The 18955-nt window shown below is 38.1% G+C and overlaps 1 protein-coding gene and 1 long non-coding RNA gene across 5 annotated transcripts in view; one reads left to right on the top strand and one right to left on the bottom strand.

Moving 5' to 3' along the window:
- Window positions 1-10855, bottom strand: part of LOC103096979 (uncharacterized) — a 73264-nt gene extending 62409 nt beyond the window's left edge. For all 3 annotated transcript variants that reach the window (XR_008913317.1, XR_008913325.1, XR_008913326.1), the window contains exon 1: window positions 10763-10855. This is a non-coding gene — a long non-coding RNA (uncharacterized LOC103096979). The remainder of the gene's footprint in view (window positions 1-10762) is intronic.
- The window catches only part of SORCS3 (sortilin related VPS10 domain containing receptor 3), a 724209-nt gene that overhangs the window by 280060 nt on the left and 425194 nt on the right, over window positions 1-18955 (top strand). The window lies entirely within an intron of this gene.

Here is an 18955-nt window from a genome sequence, read left to right as displayed (position 1 = left end):
AACTCTGACAAAGGTTTAATTACTCAAATTTACAAAGAGCTAAATCAATTGTACAAAAAATCAAGCCATTCTCCAATTGATAAATGGGCAAGGGACATGAACAGGCAGTTCTCAGCCAAAGAAATCAAAACTATTAATAAGCACATGAAAAAGTGCTCTACATCTCTTATAATCAGAGAGATGCAAATCTAAACAACTCTGAGGTATCACCTCACACCTAGCAGATTGGCTAACATGACAGCTATGGAAAGTAATGAATGCTGGAGGGGATGTGGCAAAGTAGGGACATTAATCCATTGATGGTGGAGTTGTGAACTGATCCAACCATTCTGCAGGGCAATTTGGAACTATGCACAAAGGGCGATAAAAGACTGTCTGCCCTTTGATCCAGCCATAGCACTGCTGGGTTTGTACCCTAAAGAGATAATAAGGAAAAAGACTTGTATAAGAATATTCATAGCTGCGCTCTTTATGGTGGCCAAAAATTGGAAAACGAGGGGATGCCCTTCAATTGTGGAATGGCTGAACAAATTGTGGTATATGTTGTTGATGGAATACTATTGTGCTAAAAGGAATAATAAAAGTGGAGGAATTCCTTGGAGACTGGAACAACCTCCAGGAAATAATGCAGAGCGAAAGGAGCAGAACCAGGAAAACATTGTACACCTAAACTGATACACTGTGGTACAATCGAAGGTAATGGACTCCTCCACTAGGGACAATGCAATGTCTCTGAACAATCTGCAGGGATCTAAAAAACACTATCCACAAGCAGAGGATAAACTGTAGGAGTAAAAACACAGATGAAAAGCAACTGCTTGACTACAGGGGCTGAGAGGAAATGACTGAGGAGAGACTCTAAATGAACACTCTAGTGCAAATACCAACAACATGGAAATGGGTTCAAACCAAGAACACATGTGAAACCCAGTGGAATTGTGCGCTGGCTATGGAAGAAGTGGTGGGAGTGGGTGGGGGAGAGGAAAAGATAATGATCATTGTTTCCAATGAATAATGTTTGTAAATAACCAAATAAAATGATGTTTAAAAAGTTAAAAAAAACAATGAAGGAATGAGAAAGAGGCATGTATTTGGAGAAGGGGAAGGGAGAGTTAGAATGGGAAGAATTTTATCATATATAAGAGATATACAAGGAAGAGCTTATACATTGAAGAGGAAAATGGGGAAGGGCAGTCAATGCTTGAACCTCACTCTCATTAGAATTGGTTCAAAGTAGGAAAAATACATATAAATACTTAATTGTGTATAGAATGTAAATTACCCAACAGGAGGGAAGGGGATAAAAGAAAGTGGGGAATGTAATAATAAAGGAGACATTAAAGAAGGCAGCAGTGGTTAGAAGTAAAATAGACTTTTGAGGAGGGCCAGAATAAAAAAAGAGAGGAAAAACAGTAGAAAACAGGATGGAGGGAAATGCAGAGTTGGTAATCATAATTGTGAATGTGAATAGGGTAAGCTCACTCATAAAACAGAAGTAGATAGCAGAATAGAATAGAAGAAAGAATCCAACAACATGTTTATAAGAGACACATTTGAAGCAGAACTAAAATAAAGGTGTTGAACCAAATCGTATATGCTTCAGATGAAATAAAAAGAAAAAGCAGGAGTAGCAATCATGATCTTAGACAAAGCAAAAGAAAAAATATTGTTATTCAGTTTTTTTCAGTCATGTCTGATTCTTTGTGACCCCATTTGGGATTTTCATGATAGATACTTGAGTGATTTGCCATTTCCAACTCCCAGCTCATTTTGAAGATGAATAAACTGAGGCAAATAAGATTAAGTGACTTGCTGGTAGGGTCACACAGCTAGTGTCTAAGGCCACATTTGAACTCGAGAGTTCAAGAACCTGGTGCTCTATCCACTGTGTCACCTAACTGCCCCAAAGCAAAAATAGACCTAATATTTTAAATAAGATCATCAGGGAACTCCATTATGCTAAAAGATAAAAATAGACAGTGAATTAATATAAAAATTTCTTCAGCAAGTTTCTCTGATAAAGGCCTCATTTTTCAAATCTATAGTGTATAGAACTGAATCAGATTTACAAAAATAAGAGCCATTCCCCAAATGATAAATGTTTAAAAGATATGAATAGGCAGTTTTCAGAAGAAATCAAAGCTAGCTATAGTCATATAAAGTGCTCTAAATCAATCACTATTGATTAGAGAAATGCAAATTAAAATAACTATGAAGTATATTAGAAATGATAAATACTGGAGGAGATGATAAAAATAGGTTCACTAGTAAACTATTGATGGAGTAGTGTACAGTTTTAAACCATTCTGGAGAACAATTTAGCACTAACTTAAAGAGCTATAAAAATGGGCATGCCCTTTCATCAAGCAATATGACTACTATGTCTTTGGTCCCAGAGGAATCAAAGAAAAAGAAGGACCTATATACAGAAAAATATTCACTGCAGCTATTTTTGTGATGATAAAGAATCTGAAATTGAGGTGATGCTCATCAAGTGGGGAATAGCTACACACCTAATGGCATGTGATTGCAATGGAATACTGCTGTACTGTGGGATATAGCAAGGGGAATGGCTTCAGGAAAACATGGGAAAACCTATATGAATTGATGCAAATTGAAGTGAGAAGAACTGAAAGATTATTGAGCATAATAATAGCAATATTATAATGATGATCCACTATGGCAGACTTGGCTACTGTGATCAATACAATGCTCTGAGACAATTCCAAAGGATTCATGATGAAAAATTCTACTTCATGGGAGAGAACTGATGAACTCTTAAGTAAAAATTGAAGTATAAGTTTCTCACTTTATTTTTCTTGCTTTTTTAAAAAATAGGTCTAATATGAAAATAAGTTTTACATGATTTCACATATTACATGTATTTGTATAATTTTGCATGACCTCAGTGGGTGGGGGAAAATTTGAAACTCAAAATTTAAAAGAAAAGAATGTTAAAAATAAATAGTAAGGGGGGCAGAGTCAAGATGGTGGCATAAAGGCAGCGAAAGTTCAGACCTCTGAAAACCCTTCCTTACCATTTAAAACTAAATGTTCCTAGGGGACTGAAAATCAAACCTAACAACAAGACAGAGCCAAGGAACCCTACAGCTGGATTCAACTTAAAAGGTACGCCCCCCCCCCCCCTCCGAAATCCTGAATTTGAGAACTCTCAGGTTTGAGAACATCTTGGGAAGGAAGAAGGAAATTCCCAGGACCCCTCCCCCATCTAGAGCTCTGAGCCTTCAGCAGTATCTGGAACCTCTGGGCCAGGAAGGTTGCTGGTCTGGAGGGAGTACCTTGAGAGCAAAGCTGTTCCAGGCTCAGAATGTTGAAAACAGGTGGTGGGAAATCAGTTGGAGAAGAAGCGCAGAGTGGATAGCCTAGTTGCAGCAGTGGAGACACTCCATATTGCAAACCCCCTTCCTTAGATTTTGGACTCAGGGCATATCAAGCACTGCACTCAGCTGACCTTAATCTCATCAAAGCCTTCAGAGGGCAGGGAAGCTCAAGATCCAACACCCCTCCCCCACAGACTACATGGAGAGATTTGCTGACTAAGCTCCAAGAGGGAAGGCTGACAGAAAAGCCCTAAATCAGAGATCCAACACAAAATGAGAGGAGCAAAAGTGCAGGCAACTACAGGAAGTAAAGAAGGGGTAACATATGAGCAAACAACAGAAAAAGAAAAAAGAAATTACATTTGACAGCTTCTATCTAGGCAATGAACAAAGAGCAAAAGGAACAGAGAAGGATGAAGGAACAGCAAGCAAAAACAAACAAACAAACAAAAAACCAGAAACTCCAGCGAGTTGGATACAGGCTTTGGAAGAACTCAAAATATAATTCAAAACACAATTTAAGAGAGGCTGAAGACAACTGGGAAAAGAACTTAAAAAGCAAGGTAAGTCATCTGGATACAGAGGCACTTGAATTAAAACAAGAAAAGAGTGTCTTGAAAGCCAAAATTAATCAGTTTGAAAATGAGGCAAAAGAGATGAAAGATCAAAATGAGAAGGATGACCCAAAAGGCAGGGATGAAATCCAGTCTTTAAAAACCAGAATTCATCAACTAGAAGCAAGCAACGTCACAAGGCAGCAGGATACCATAAAACAAAATCAAAAGAATGAAAAAATTGAGGAAAATATGAAGCACCACATCCACAAAACAGAAGATTTAGAAAATTGTTCCAGGAGAGACAACTTAAAAATCATTGGTATACCAGAAGACCATGATAAAAGATAAAGCCTGGACATTTTACTACAGAAAATTATCCAAGAAAACTGCCCCAATATTCTAGAACAAAAGGGAAAAGTGGAGATTGAAAGAATCCACAGATCACCTCCTGTACTTAATCCCCAACTGACAATACCCAGGAATATAGCCAAATACAAGAACTATCAGACCAAGGAAAAAATATTACTAGCTGCTAAGAAGAAGTCATTCAGATACCATAACTACAGTGAGGATAACACAGGATCTGGCTGCTTCTACACTGAAGGACCAATAGGCATGGAATATGATATTCCAGAAAGCAAGGGAACCAGGTCCATAATCAAGAATCAATTACTCAGTAAAACTGACTATATTCTTAAGGGGGAAAGTATGGTTATTTAACAGAATAGAAGAATTCCAAGTATTTATAAAGAAAAGACCAGACCTGAACAGAAAATTTGATGCCCAAACACAGAACTAAAGAGAATCATCAAAAGGTAATTAAGAAAGAGGGGAAAAAGAAAAACAAAACAAACAAACAAAAAACCTTTTTTTTAAGAGACCCAATAAGATAAAATGACATGTATCCCTGTAAGAAAAGAGATCATTGGTAATTCTTAAAAATTGTTATTATCACCTGGGTAGCTAGAAGAATTATACTTAGAGGGAACAGTGACAAACTGTATAGGATGAAATGCCAACATATAAATATGCATATAGTTATCTGTATGCATAAATACACATAAATGTATATATGTGTGTGTGTATATACATATATATATATATACAACTAGGGCTAAAAAAGAGGTTAATACTAAAACAAATGGGATAAGAAACAAAATGGGATAAATTTATGTCACAAAGAAGCACATGGAGGGAGGGGAAGAGAACATCAATACACTGGAAGGGTAAAGAGGTTGAAGATAGGAAATACTCAATTATTAAGTGCATTGAAATTGACTCAAAGAAGGACGAACACTCATACAGTGGGGTAGAGAATTGATTTGAGCCCTATATTGAAGTAGAAGGGTAACTAACGAATTGATGGGGAGGGAAGCAGTACAAGGGAGGGCGAGGGTGTGGAGGTAGTTTAAAAAGACTGTAAAAAATAAGAGGGAAATAAGAAGGGAGGGAATAGAAAGAGAAGTAAAATGAGGGTGGGAATTAGGTGGATTGATTGAAAACAAAACATTGGTGTAGAAGAAAATAGTGAAAGAAGAAAAGGCAGGACTATGAGTGGAAATCAAAATGCTGGGAAATACACAGCTGGGAATCATTACTCTGAATGTGAAGGGAATGAACTCACCGGTGGAAAAAAACAAAACAAAAATAACCCAAGAGAATAGCAGAGTGGATTAGAAACCAAAACCCTATCATATGCTGTCTACAAGAAACACACATGAGGAAGGTAGACATGAATAGGGTAAAAGTAAGAGGATGGAGCCAAATCTATTGGACATTAACTGATAAAAAGAAGGCAAGAGTCGCAATCATGATATCTGACAGAGCCAAAGTAAAAATAGATCTAGTTAAAAGAGATAGGGAGGGTAATTACATCCTGATAAAAGGCAGTATAGACAATGAGGAAATATCCGTACTCAACATGTATGCACCAAATGGCATAGCATCCAAATTTCTAAAGGAGAAACTAGTGGAGATCAAGGATGAAATGGATAGAAAAACAATACTAGTGGGAGACCAGAAACTTCCTCTATCAGAACTAGATAAATCAAAGCAAAACATAAATAAAAAAGAGGTAAGAGAAATGAATGAAATCATAGAAAAAATTAGGGTTAGTAGATATTTGGAGAAAAATAAATAGGGACAAAAAGGAATACACCTTCTTTTCAGCAGTAAATGCTACATTCACAAAGATTGATCATGTATTTGGGCATAAAAACATTGTAAACAAGTGCAAAAGAGCAGAAATGAAAAATGCAAACCTATCAGATCACAATGCAATGAAAAATAATAATTGGTATGGATATATGTAGAGGCAAATCAAAAATTAATTGGAAATTAATACAATTCTCCAAAATCAGTTAGTTAAAGAACAAATCATAGAAACAATAATTTCATTGAAGAAAATGACAATGATGAGACATCCTTTCAAACTCTATAGGATGCAGCCAAAGCAGTACTCAGGGGGCAATTTATATCCTTGAGTTCGTATATTAACAAATTAGGGAAGTTAGAAATCAATGAATTGGGCATGCAAATTAAAAAAACTAGAAAGTAAACAAATTAAAAATCCTAAGATGAAGACTAAATTGGAGATCCTAAAAATCTAAGGAGAAATTAATAAAATTGAAAGTCAAAGAACTATTGATTTAATAAAGAAGACTAGAAGCTGGTTCTTTGAAAATCAAATAAAATAGACAATGTACTGGTCAACCTAATTTAAAAAGGAAAGAAGGAACCCAAATTGACCATATACAAAATGAAAAGGGAGACCTCACCTCAAATGAAGAGGAAATAAAGGCAATCATTAAAAACTACTATGCCCAATGCCCATTTATATGGCAACAAATATGGCAATCTAGGTGATATGGATGAATATTTACAAAAATATAAATTACCTAGACTAACAGAGGAAGAAATAGACTACCTAAACAATCCCATGTCAGAAAGAAATTGAACAAGTCATCAAAGAACTCCCTAAGAAAAAATCCCCATGTCCAGATGGATTCACAAATGAATGCTATCAAACATTCAAAGAACAACTAATCACAATATTATATAAGTTATTCGACAGAATAAGCAAAGAAGGAGTTCCACCAAATTCATTTTACAACACAAATATGGTACTGACCCCAAAGCCAGGCAGGTCAAAAACAGAGAAAAAACTACAGACCAATCTTCTTAATGAATATAGATGCAAAAATATTAAATAGCAAAAAGACCTAAAAAGTGATCATGAGTATTATTCATTATTACCAGATAGGATTCATACCAGGAATTCAAGGATGGTTCAATATTAGGAAAACCATCCACATAATTGACCATATTAACAAGCAAACTGACAAAAATCACATGATTATCTCAATAGATGCAAGAAAAAGCCTTTGACCAAATACAATACTCATTCCTACTGAAAACACTATAAAGCATAGGAATAGAAGGGCCTTTCCTAAAAATAATAAACAGTATATGTCTACAGCCATCAGCAAACATCATCTGCAATATGGATAAACTAGAAGCCTTCCCAATAAGATCAGGAGTGAAATGAGGATGTCCATTATCACCTCTATTATTTAACATTGTACTAGAAACACTAGCAGTAGTAATTGGAGAAGAAAAAGAAATTGAAGGTATTAAGATAGACAATGAGGAGACCAAGCTATCACTCTTTGCAGATGATATGATGGTCTACTTAAGGACTCCTAGAGAATCCACTAAAAAGCTAGTTGAAATAATCAACAACTTTAGCAAAGTTGCAGGATACAAAATAAACCCCCATAAGTCATCAGAATTTCTATATATTTCCAATGCATCCCAGCAGCAAGAATTAGAAAGAGAAATTCCATTTAAAATCACCCTAGACAATATAAAATACTTAGGAATCTATCTCCTGAGACAAACACAGGAACTATATGAACACAACTACAAAACACTCTCCCCACAATTAAAACTAGATCTAAACCATTGGAAAAACATTGACTGCTCATGGATGGGATGAGCTAACATAATAAAAATGATAATCCTACCCAAATTAATTTACTTATTTAGTGCCATACCCATCAAACTAACAAAAAACTTTTTTACTGATTAAGAAAAAAATATATAACAAAGTTCATTTGGAAGAACAAAAGATCAAGTATATATAGGGAAATCATGAAAAAATGCAAAGGAAGGAGGCCTTGCAGTCCCAGATCTCAAACTATACTATAAAGCAGTGGTTATCAAAACAATTTGGTACTGGCTAAGAGACAGAAAGGAGGATCAGTGGAATAGACTTGGCGTAAATGATCTTAGCAAGACAGTTTATGACAAACCCAAAGACCCCAGCTTTTGGGACAAAAATCCATTATTTGATAAAAACTGCTGGGAAAATTGGAAGACAGTGTGGGAGAGATTAGTTTAGTTCAACATCTCACACCCTACACCAAGATAAACTCAGAATGGGTGAATGACTTGAATATAAAGAAGGAAACTATAAGTAAATTAGGTCAATACAGAATAGTATACATGTCAGACCTTTGGGAAAGGAAAGGTTTTAAGGAAGAGCTAGAAAAAATATCACAAAATGCAAAATCAAAAAGAGATAAAGCAATTGTACAAAAAAATCATAAATGGACAAGGGAAATGAATAGGCAATTTTCAGTCAAAGAAATCAAAACTATTAATAAGCACATAAAAAGTGTTCTAAATCTCTTATAATCACAGAGAGGTAAATCAAAACAACTCTAAGGTATTACCTCCCACCTAACAGATTAGCTAACATGACAGCAATGGTAAGTAATGAGTGACAGAGGGGATGTGTAAAGTAGGGACATTAATGCATTGCTGGTGGAGTTGTGAATTAATCCAATCATTTTGGAGGGCAATTTGGAGCTATGCCCAAAGGGTGGTAAAAGACTGTCTGCCCTTTGATCCAGCCATAGCACTGCTGGGTTTGTACCCCAAAGAGATAATAAGGAAAAAGCCTTACAAGAATATTCTTAGCTGAGCTCTTTTTGGTGGCAAAAAATTGGAAAATGAGGGGATGCCCTTCAATTGGGGAATGGCTAAACAAAGTGTGGTATATGTTGATTCTGGAATACTATTTTGCTCAAAGGAATAATAAAATGGAGGAATTCCATGGAGACTGAAATAACCTCCAGGAAGTGATGCAGAGTGAGAGGAACAGAACCAGGAGAAAAATGTACACAGAGACTGATACACTGGTACAATTGAATGTAATGGACTTCTCCATTAGTGGCAATGCAGTGATCCTGAACAACCGGGAGGGATCTACAAGAAGGAACACTATCCACATTCAGAAGAAACACTGTGGGAGTAGAAACACCAAAGTAAAACAACTGCTTGATTACATGGGTTGAGGGGATATGGTTGGGAATGTAGACTCTAAATGAACATCCTAGTGCAAACATCAACAACATGGAAATAGGTTCTGATCAAGGACACATGTAATACCCAATGAAATTGCACATCAGCTGTGGGAAGGGTGGGTGGAGGAGAGGGAGGGAAAGAATATGATTCTTGTGACCAAGGAATAATGTTCTAAATTGACTAAATAATTAACTTACAATGAAAAATAAATAAATAAATAATGAATTAAAATAAGTATTAATGAAATAAAGCTATCCTAGCAAATGACAGCAATCCTAATCAGATCGGAGTAAGCAATATGATTTTGAGATTGCACAATTGGTATTGAATAAATGTTTGATTACTGACTTAAAAATTGTCAAATTTGTTTTTGTATTCTCACTATTGAGGACAGAACATTAATGTATAGTAGATATTTACGAAAGCCATTTTGAATTAAGAAAGTTGCTGAGTATTTTATGGTGCACTAGATATTTTAAGAGAGACTTGGGCATTAATTAGAAAACAAAAACAGGTGCATGATAATGTCATACAAAGTGTACATGAAAGATGAAGGGGAAGTTGTGAGATTTCAAGCTTTCTAAGGCTTCCTAATGGGGTGGTTAGAGAGGAACCTGAAGCATCACTGGTGGGAGTGCACATAAAGGGAGAGGAAAGCAGAGAACACATGACTGGAAAAATCAAAGAACATCATGACAGTGGCTTTATGCTAAGCATGGAGAAAGCCTTATACAGAATAGATATCACTTGTGAGCATAAGGGAGAAGAATAAAGGCATAAGGAGAGAGTAGGCAGTCAGCAGGTTGTCCGAAGTTTTAAACTGTTTTGGTCTCTGGGATAAATTCCAACTTCATCCAACTCTGAAGACTGGTCATGATGGATGAAACAAAGCTACATCAACTGTATTAAAAGGCAGAAAGGATTGAGATATCATTGGATTTTTTTACAGCTTTAAACTTCTTGAGAACACAACCTGGGAGGAGGGTAATCTACAGGAGAAAGGAAGATAAAAGTTAGATCAGAATTGACTGAGTGAGCAAAGTAATGGATCTGCCCAATTCCAACTTGGAGGACTGCCTCCAGAACATCTGGTGGACAGTGGGAAAACCAGCAAGATACCCTTCAAAATTCTCTCACCCCTGGCAGGAAAGTCAAATTGGGAACAGGGTAGTGGGGGTGGCTGGCAGTAACTCTTCTCTGTGGATATGCTGCTTTGGTTCAGTGGATTTGAAGTTTGCCTTTTCCTTTGAAAACTACTGTTCCATATGCTTCTTGCCTCTCCCCCAGGAACAAACTGTAATCACTGAGAATAACCGGGCTGGCTTAACACAAAAAAAAAGAAAAGAAAGAAAGAAAGAAAGAAAGAAAGAAAGAAAGAAAGAAAGAAAGAAAGAAAGAAAGAAAGAAAGAAAGAAAGAAAGAAAGAAAGAAAGAAAGAAAGAAAGAAAGAAAAGAAAAAAAGAAAAGAAAAGAAACTCACAAATTGTCCCCTACCTCCTGACATAAGAAGAATCACTGGCTTTGGGGAGCTTTCAGGCAGTATCAATTTTGTGGAAATAGTCTAGGCTTCTAATGGCAAAGATGGTCATTCTAGATCTTCCAGAGTTCTACCTACTTCCATTGTCCTTTAGACTTCTACTCACAATGTCTACAGTGACCATTTAAACTTTTAGAGTAACTTGATTTATGGGACCACCATTGCTGCTGCTGATGTGTGTGATCTTGGACAAGTTATTCTTCCTTTTTATTCTTTGGTTTCCTTTTCTGTAAAATGAAAGAATTGGATCACATGATTTTTCATAGTTTCCTTCAGATCTAAAGTTCTAGCTCCTGCACTTATAATATACTTATTAGTTTTTTTAGTGATCTTTTATATTTATTTGCCTTATCTACCCTACTAGTTTATTTCCTTTTTTTAGGTCAGTAGTAGTATCTTCCACTTGTTTGTTGTTAGCTCTCTCTCAGTGCCCAGCACAGAGTCATACCTTTCCCAACAAAGTAACTATAGCTCTGACATTGGGCAAGTGACTTTACCACTCTGAGCCTCAGTTTTCTCATCTGTAAAACTGGGGAGTTGAATTAGTGTCTCCAGAATAAAATAAAAAATGTTCTGTTCAGCATTCAAAGTCCTTCACAACTATTCTTTCTCATATATTTTACTCTGTGCTTTATATTCTCTTTAGTCCAATGACATTGACAGACTTCTTGGCTTGGAGCATTTTTTTCTAGTTGTCACCAGTCCTGGAATACTTCCTCTCCTCATTTTTACCCACTGGCTTACCTGGCTCCCATCAAATCCTGACTAAAATCCCAGCTTCTTCAGGAAGCCTTTCTACCCCACCCTTTAATTCTAGTTTCTTCTCTCTTTTAAAGATTTCCAATTTTTCCAATATATAGCTTGTTTTTACTTATTTGTTTGTTTCCCCCATTAGACTGTGAGATCCTTGAGGGTAAGATTTTGTTCCTTCCTTCCTTCCTTCCTTCCTTCCTTCCTTCCTTCCTTCCTTCCTTCCTTCCTTCCTTCCTTCCTTCCTTCCTTCCTTCCTTCCTTCCTTCCTTCCTTCCTTCCTTCCTTCCTTCCTTCCTTCCTTCCTTCCTTCCTTCCTTCCTTCCTTCCTTCCTCTCTTTCTTTCTTTTTTCTCCTCCTTCCCCTCCTTCTCTTTCTCTTCCTCCTCCTCTTCCTCCTCTTTCTTTGTCCCCTCCTCTTCCCCCATTCCCCCCATTTCTCCTTCTCTTCCTCCTCTTCCTTCTTGTCCTTTTTCTTTCTTTCCCTTCCTGCTCCTCTTTCTTTCTCCCCTCCTCCTTTCCCCCATTTCTCCTCCTCCTCCTCCTCCTCCTCTTTTTTCTCCTCCTCCTCTTCCTCCTTCTTTTTAACTCTTCTTCCATTTCTGCCTCCCCCAGCACATAGTAGGTGCTTAATAAATATTGAATGACTGATTTTCTAGTTCAGATTCCTCATCTGTAAAATGGGGATTATAATAACTACACAGTATCTGCCCCATTGGGTTGTTGGGTGGGTCAAATGAGATAATGTTTGTAAAGCCTGACACAGATGTCAGGTCTTATTATTATACATGGAAAATTAATTCATAATGCAAGAAAGCACAGTATTAATTATGTGCTGAGCTAATGGCCATCATTGCTTCGATAACTGCACAATCATGCACCCAAGCATGGAGCAGCAAGTGCTGTTTAACAGTGGTAGCTCAATGTCTTCATGTTTCTGAGGCCACTTCTGTGATAGTTACAGTTTCCTGAATGCTCATGGCTTATATCAGAATTACAGCTTGGAAAAGTTACTCTTGGAAAATCAAGCATGAAATTCACAGCCCTTGATTTTATCACTTGACATTGGGGTCACAAATGGGAGAGTTTCATGCCACTGTTCTGGCCCTGAGGATCCCCTGCATTCTCTCTGACTACCATCCCTCATCCTACACTAGTCTTTGGCCAAGGAGATCCGACTGAGGAAAAATTATAGAAACCACCCTTGCCTTCACAGGAGACTCCCATGGCCCCAAATAAGAGGGATTTGCTTCTGTCCAGAGGGACAAGGATTCTGCCATCCAGAAAGTAGCTGATCCTCAGCAGACACTTCCACCATAGGTCTAGGCTGTCGCTGTGACCTCGTTAGTCTCCAAAGGACAATCTAATGTGTACTACAAAGATGTCCACATTTAATGAAGCTTGTTTGGAAATCTGATAGGGGTCACTTCCAAGAAGGGGCAGATGGTGAGTGTTGGAGAACAATTGAATCGAGTAAAACCTTTTATCTGTGGAGTTTAATATGCAGTAGAAGTTTGCTGGTACCACTTGTACATGAACAAGGCTTCCCTTTACATTTACAGTCCATTAGTTGTCCTCTGCCTTTGTACTGAAGAGGTAGCTTGATGATATAGTGGATAGAGATCTGGAGTCTGGAAGACCCGGGTTTGAATTGTACCTCAGACACTTACTAGCTGTTACTTGACTTTTTTCTGCCTGGTTTCCTCATCTCTAAAATCAGATCCTAACAGTGCTTACTACTCAGGGTTGTTTGGAGGATAAAACGAGATTTGTAAAGCACTTTGCAAACTGCAAAGTTATACATGCTAACTGTGATGATGATGGTGATGATAACTGCCTGTAACAGGGAACCCACTGTCTCCTTGGACATTCCACATCTACTTTTGGACAGTCTGCTCATTAGGATCATTTTGGTTGACATTAAGCCTACGGTCTTCCTTCCTCTCTGCAACTTCCATTCATTATTACTGGTTTTACCCTCTGGGATCAAGCAAGACAAATCAAATCTCTCTTCTACATGGCAGCCTTTAAATATGTTAAGACCAGCATCATATATGGCCTTAATGACCATCCATGTGGTTGTCTGAGGAGCAGCTTGGGTAAGTGGGGAGAAGTTCATCATCAGAAGGTTAGCTGCTAGGTATAAAATCTAAAAGATACCTTGGCAATCATTAGACCTAAACTCTGCATTTTACAGAAGAATATAAAGCTCAGAGAGGGCAAGTTACTTATCCATGGTCGCACAGCTAGTTCTTGACAGAATTAGGATTAGAATGTATGTCCTCATTCTGAAACAATTACCAGATGAAAGTTCCCTCTAGTGTGGGGCCAGGAAGAACACTAGATTTAGTGCTGCCAGCACCTTCTCCCCCAATCTGACCCATTCTCTTCATTTTGTGTAGCATTTTCTTTTTAACTCAGTATGCATTGACTGATTATCATTGTTCACTCAATACCGTGATATTGGAGAACACAGATCCCAACCACTGTTGCAAGATCTCCAGAAATAGGGGTGAGGTGTGTGGGGATGGGGATAATGAGGATTCTGCTGTTCCGTGACTGAAAAAGAGTGCTCTTTTGTAACATGTATTATTGAGAGCAGGGACCATCTTTTGCTTCCTTTTGTAGTCTCAGTGCTTAGCACAGTCCCTGAAACATAGGATATACTTGGAAAAGTTTGCTGCTGTGTCTGTTACATACATATTGACAGACATGAATATAATGCTTAGATGCACGTGTGTGATAATGCTTTTGTCTCACTATTGGTATATATGCATTCTGAGCTGCTTCTCCAGAAATAACCATGAGCCTGCTCTTCTCACTTATTTAATTTCCCATTTTCAGGGCCTCCTTTGACTACAGAGAAAAGCTAGCTGAAACAAGGAGTTATAGTGTTTAATCGGTGACCATGACCTCATGCTCTAACCATTTAGATAATCGGCGATAGGCAATTGTGGGTAGGGACCAGTGATCTCTCTCACCCTGACCGCCTCTAGTGGAGACAAATCTAAGGCATGGCCAAGGGAGGAGGTGAGAGAGAAGGGAACGAGACCTAGAAGAAGAGCAGCTTGGCAAGAGGCAATTACACTGAACTTGAAATCAAGGGACCTGAATTCTTTACCCTGGTTTTCCATTGATTTGCTTTTGTGCTTTGGGGTAGGTAATTTTTTGTATCTGGTCCTCAGGCTGTTTTATTAATTAGATGGTTGCATTAGATGACTTCTACAGTATGATCCAGGTCTGAGATGTTTTGTGTCGATGAAAAGGGGGGGGGTGAAGAAGAAGATGAGGGAGCAAGAGAGAGAAGAAGAAAAGAATATGATTGTGTGGGGTGGAAGGAAGTCTATCCTTTTGTCATGGATTGCCAACCCCTTTTTTGTAGGGACATAGAAATGCACTGAATAAAGAGGTCATAACTGATGTGTAGTGTGAGAGAAGGAAAGGGAAGTTGAAAAGTTGCAGAGCTGCATCACAGAAGACAAGCTGCTCCTACTGCTAGAACATTAAAGTTTCCTACTATTCTCCCCTGAAAATGGGTAGGGCTATGACTATAAAGTGCCATGGAACAGCTAGTATAGGACATTTCGTCTCATTTGAGTCAAATACTGCAGCTGACTCGCTGTCCTTTCAGGCTTGTGTTGATTGCTGCTGGAACTTTACCCCCAGATTCTGTACCACACGTACCAAACTAACAACACGAAAGGGCATTTCTGGTATTACAAGTTGTAATACCATCATGGACCAGTGGTTAGAGAGCTGGCCTTGGTAACAGGAAGACCTAGATTCAAGTCCTAGTTCAGACACATCTCATTGTTCCAGGTACCATATTGGGGGCATCCTGAGCAAATCACTTAAACTCTCACTGGCTAGAGGACCTTATAAGCTGTAGACAAGGTACCTGTATGAATTTGTAGAGCAAATTTTATCACTGAGAGTCCCCTACACTAGTGAAATTATAGCCCAGGTCTAAATATCACTGTTACCTTTGCCCCTTCCACAAGAGGGAGAACTGTCAGGTTACTTGGTAATTTGGATATGTCATGGTGATATCCTTCTGCATGCATATGAGATTATGAGTTTCAGATAAATTGCACCGGACTCATTCAGATATTACATTGTCATCAGTGGGTCCACAAGAGAAAAGATCCATATAGTCATCATCACTATAAACAGCTCACATATCAAAATCATTATGCAGAGGAGGAGCTTCAAATTCACTTCCACTTCTTCCATGTATAATTGATAGCCTCATGATGGGTACCATGTTACATATGTACTTTTCACTCAGAAAAATCAGTGAAAAGCATTTATTAAGCATTTCCTATCTGTCAAGTACTGTTTCAAGCATCAGGAATATAAATATAAATTGAAAAATATTCCCTGCTTTCAAGTAGTTCATATTCTGATGGAGGCAAAATAACATAAAAGGGAGAAATGATCAGTAGGAGAATTTTGGTTTGAAAGATGCTAGGATGGACATACTCCAACCAGGAAGAGAGTCACTATTGAAGCTGACCATGGCTGTAGTTCCAGAATTAGAGTGAGGAGATGGTGGTAAGGAAAAGGTACCACTATGACAACATGTGTTTGTGGAAGAGGTAACTAGAGAGGGGAAATTAAGTGAAGAATGGTTAGAGTTTACCTGAAATAGTATTTCATAAAAGTAACTGAAGAATCTAGAGAATGAAACCCAAGGGTGGAAGTTCTATCAAGACACAGTCTCTGGTGTGGGTGGCAAAGTAATTGTGGAGAGAGAGAACTGAAAGTTGGGGCTTTCCAGAAAATTTTCCATTAGAGTTTATTTTTTGGCTAGTCTTTGTCTCTACTATTTGAAATTTTCCTATATTATAAATACCTAAAAGAGCTTATATTTATCTTGTATATATTTTATAATGTCCCCTAGCCAATGGGACTCTCATACTCCTCAGAGTATGTTCAGTGTCCTCTGCCTGTTGCCAACCTACATGAGATAGACTGGGGGAGCCTGCTTCCAGAAAGACAGAACTAGGATTGGCAGAAAATTCTGAACTTCATGGCTTGAAGCCATGTACCAGCATATACTTGCTAAACTGGTTCCACAGAGTCTGCAGAAGAGACAAGAAAAACACATAATTCTTGAGCATGACCCTAATTTACATCTTGCTTCTTTAGAGACTGTTTGAATGGACCTGCTTGGGTGAAACCAAATCCTTTCTCTTAGTTTGAACCGAGAGGTCATCTTACTTCTGGCTGAAGAGCTCATTCACCTGTGAATATTTTTTTGTTATATTTGAACTTGTAAACTTCTCCATTTTCTGTTTGTTGCTTTGTTGGAATAAGTAGGTTTATTACTTTTCACCATTTGTGATGGCTTTTTATGTAACAAGAAGATGGGAAGGACCAAAGCTAGGTAGATCTATCAAAGCTGGACTGGTTTCTCTTTTCTTGGAGTTATACTGGGACTTGGCTAGAAATGAACTATGGTCTGGACTTTTGTTTCTGAATTGTGGTAGCTCACTTTTCCAACCTTTCAGAGTTCACAAAATCATAGCTCATCTCTATATTCTTATACTTAAGAGTAGAAAAGTATACAAAACAGAAGTGAAAGTGACAGCATGGCCATATACTTATGAGCCAAATAGTGGTGGCCCCAATTAGGAGACAAAGGCTAGAGATTTCTTTCCCTACTCAAGGCTTTCTAGTAAGATTCTAGTAAGAGCCTGGATATAAAGAGAGAATGTCTTGGCCAGTCAATGTCTTTTGGACATATTCTCAGTTTGAGTATAGCAGTCAGTTGAAATATTCCATGTTCTTCAAGTAGCAAAAGGTCTAGAAACAACCAGAATAGCTATACATGCTTTGATTTAACTTAAAATTTTTAACCAATTATGTGTAATAACAAATTTCCACATAAGTTTTCCAAAATTATATGATTCAAATTGTCTCCTTCCTTCCTTCCTTCCTTCCTTGCTTCCTTCCTTCCTTCCTTCCTTCCTTCCTTCCTTCCTTCCTTCCTTCCTTCCTTCCTTGCTTCCTTCCTTCCTTCCTTCCTTCCTTCCTTCCTTCCTTCCTTCCTTCCTTCCTTCCTTCCTTCCTTCCTTCCTTCCTTCCTTCCTTCCTTCCTTCCTTCCTTCCTTCCTTCCTTCCTTCCTTCCTTCCTTCCTTCCTTCCTTCCTTCCTTCCTTCCTTTCCTCCCTCCCTCCCTCCCTCACTGCCTCCCTCCCTCTTTCCCTCTCATCCCCTCCCTGCCTTCCTCCCTCCCAGTCTTGGAACTAGTAAGCAATTGAATCTGTGTTACATGTATAGGTACATGCTTTGAAATGGAGATGAGGCTCCTTTCTCACATGTCATATGCTTTTTAAGAAACAAGCTCCCACACCTCTTCTATGTGGGCTGGCAGCAGGCATAGCTCACTGCACATGCTGTGAGGATGAGGCTGTCATTGGACAGGTCCCCATTACATTTATGTATGTACATGCTGTTTCCTCTATTAGGAAGTAATGTGTTTGAGGGTGAGGACTCTCAATTTTGTCTTTCTGTTCTTCACACTCAGCAAGGTGCCCCGACATACTAGTTACATTAAAAATGCTTGTCAATTGAGGTATAAAAAGTGTTTTCCATTCATTATCTCAGAACTATCTGGTTTTTGTTATTATATTTCAAGAAACGAACATAGAGCCTGGAATATAATAGGTATTTAATGAATGCTTTTAAAATGACTTCATTTGATATTTATAACATTTTGATTTCAGTAATATCGTTATACCCATTTTATTCATGGGAAAACTGTTCCTCAGTTATGTGTGACTTTACTAAATACCTGGTCAATTGCTCTGGGAAGTAGTGAATCCCCATTTCCCCTGTCTCCAAGTCCCTGCTGTTTCCCTTTATACTCATTATATCATTCTCCCCTACCATTCTCAGCAGCCCACTGTATTTTCCCTACATCCTGTTAAAGGTAGCATCTGCATGCCCCTTTATCTCCCAGGTCAAAGCATCTTAATATCATGACATGATCGTAGGGGCTTTGGGGAACATTGTGGCTCTCTCAGGCCAGGGAAAAAGAAGACAAAATGGGTGAATGCAGAAGGAGGAACAATGTTTGTGGAAACGTGCAGGCAGAGACATATCACACACAGACCCTCATACTCACATGTGCACACACATACATTCACGTTCTGCCATTGTCTATCTATAACCCAGTGCTCAAGTTTTACTGTTATTTTTTTCTATTTTTGTAGAGATGGAATTCTCTAACTCTAGTGTCCTCTGAGAAACCAGTTTGCTCAGTAAATGGCTCAATGAGCAGGTTTGTGGGCATTGGGGATGGTGGCAGCCTGTCAGCGCCACCCTGTCTATTCTTGGAATGATCCTAAGACAGACATTGGCAGACATTTTTCTCTGGAAGATCTGGTCATTAGG

Source organism: Monodelphis domestica, chromosome 1, assembly GCF_027887165.1.
Source record: "Monodelphis domestica isolate mMonDom1 chromosome 1, mMonDom1.pri, whole genome shotgun sequence".
NCBI lineage: Eukaryota > Metazoa > Chordata > Mammalia > Didelphimorphia > Didelphidae > Monodelphis > Monodelphis domestica.
Note: the sequence above shows the minus strand (reverse complement) of the source record. Positions and strands in the feature narration are given on the sequence as shown.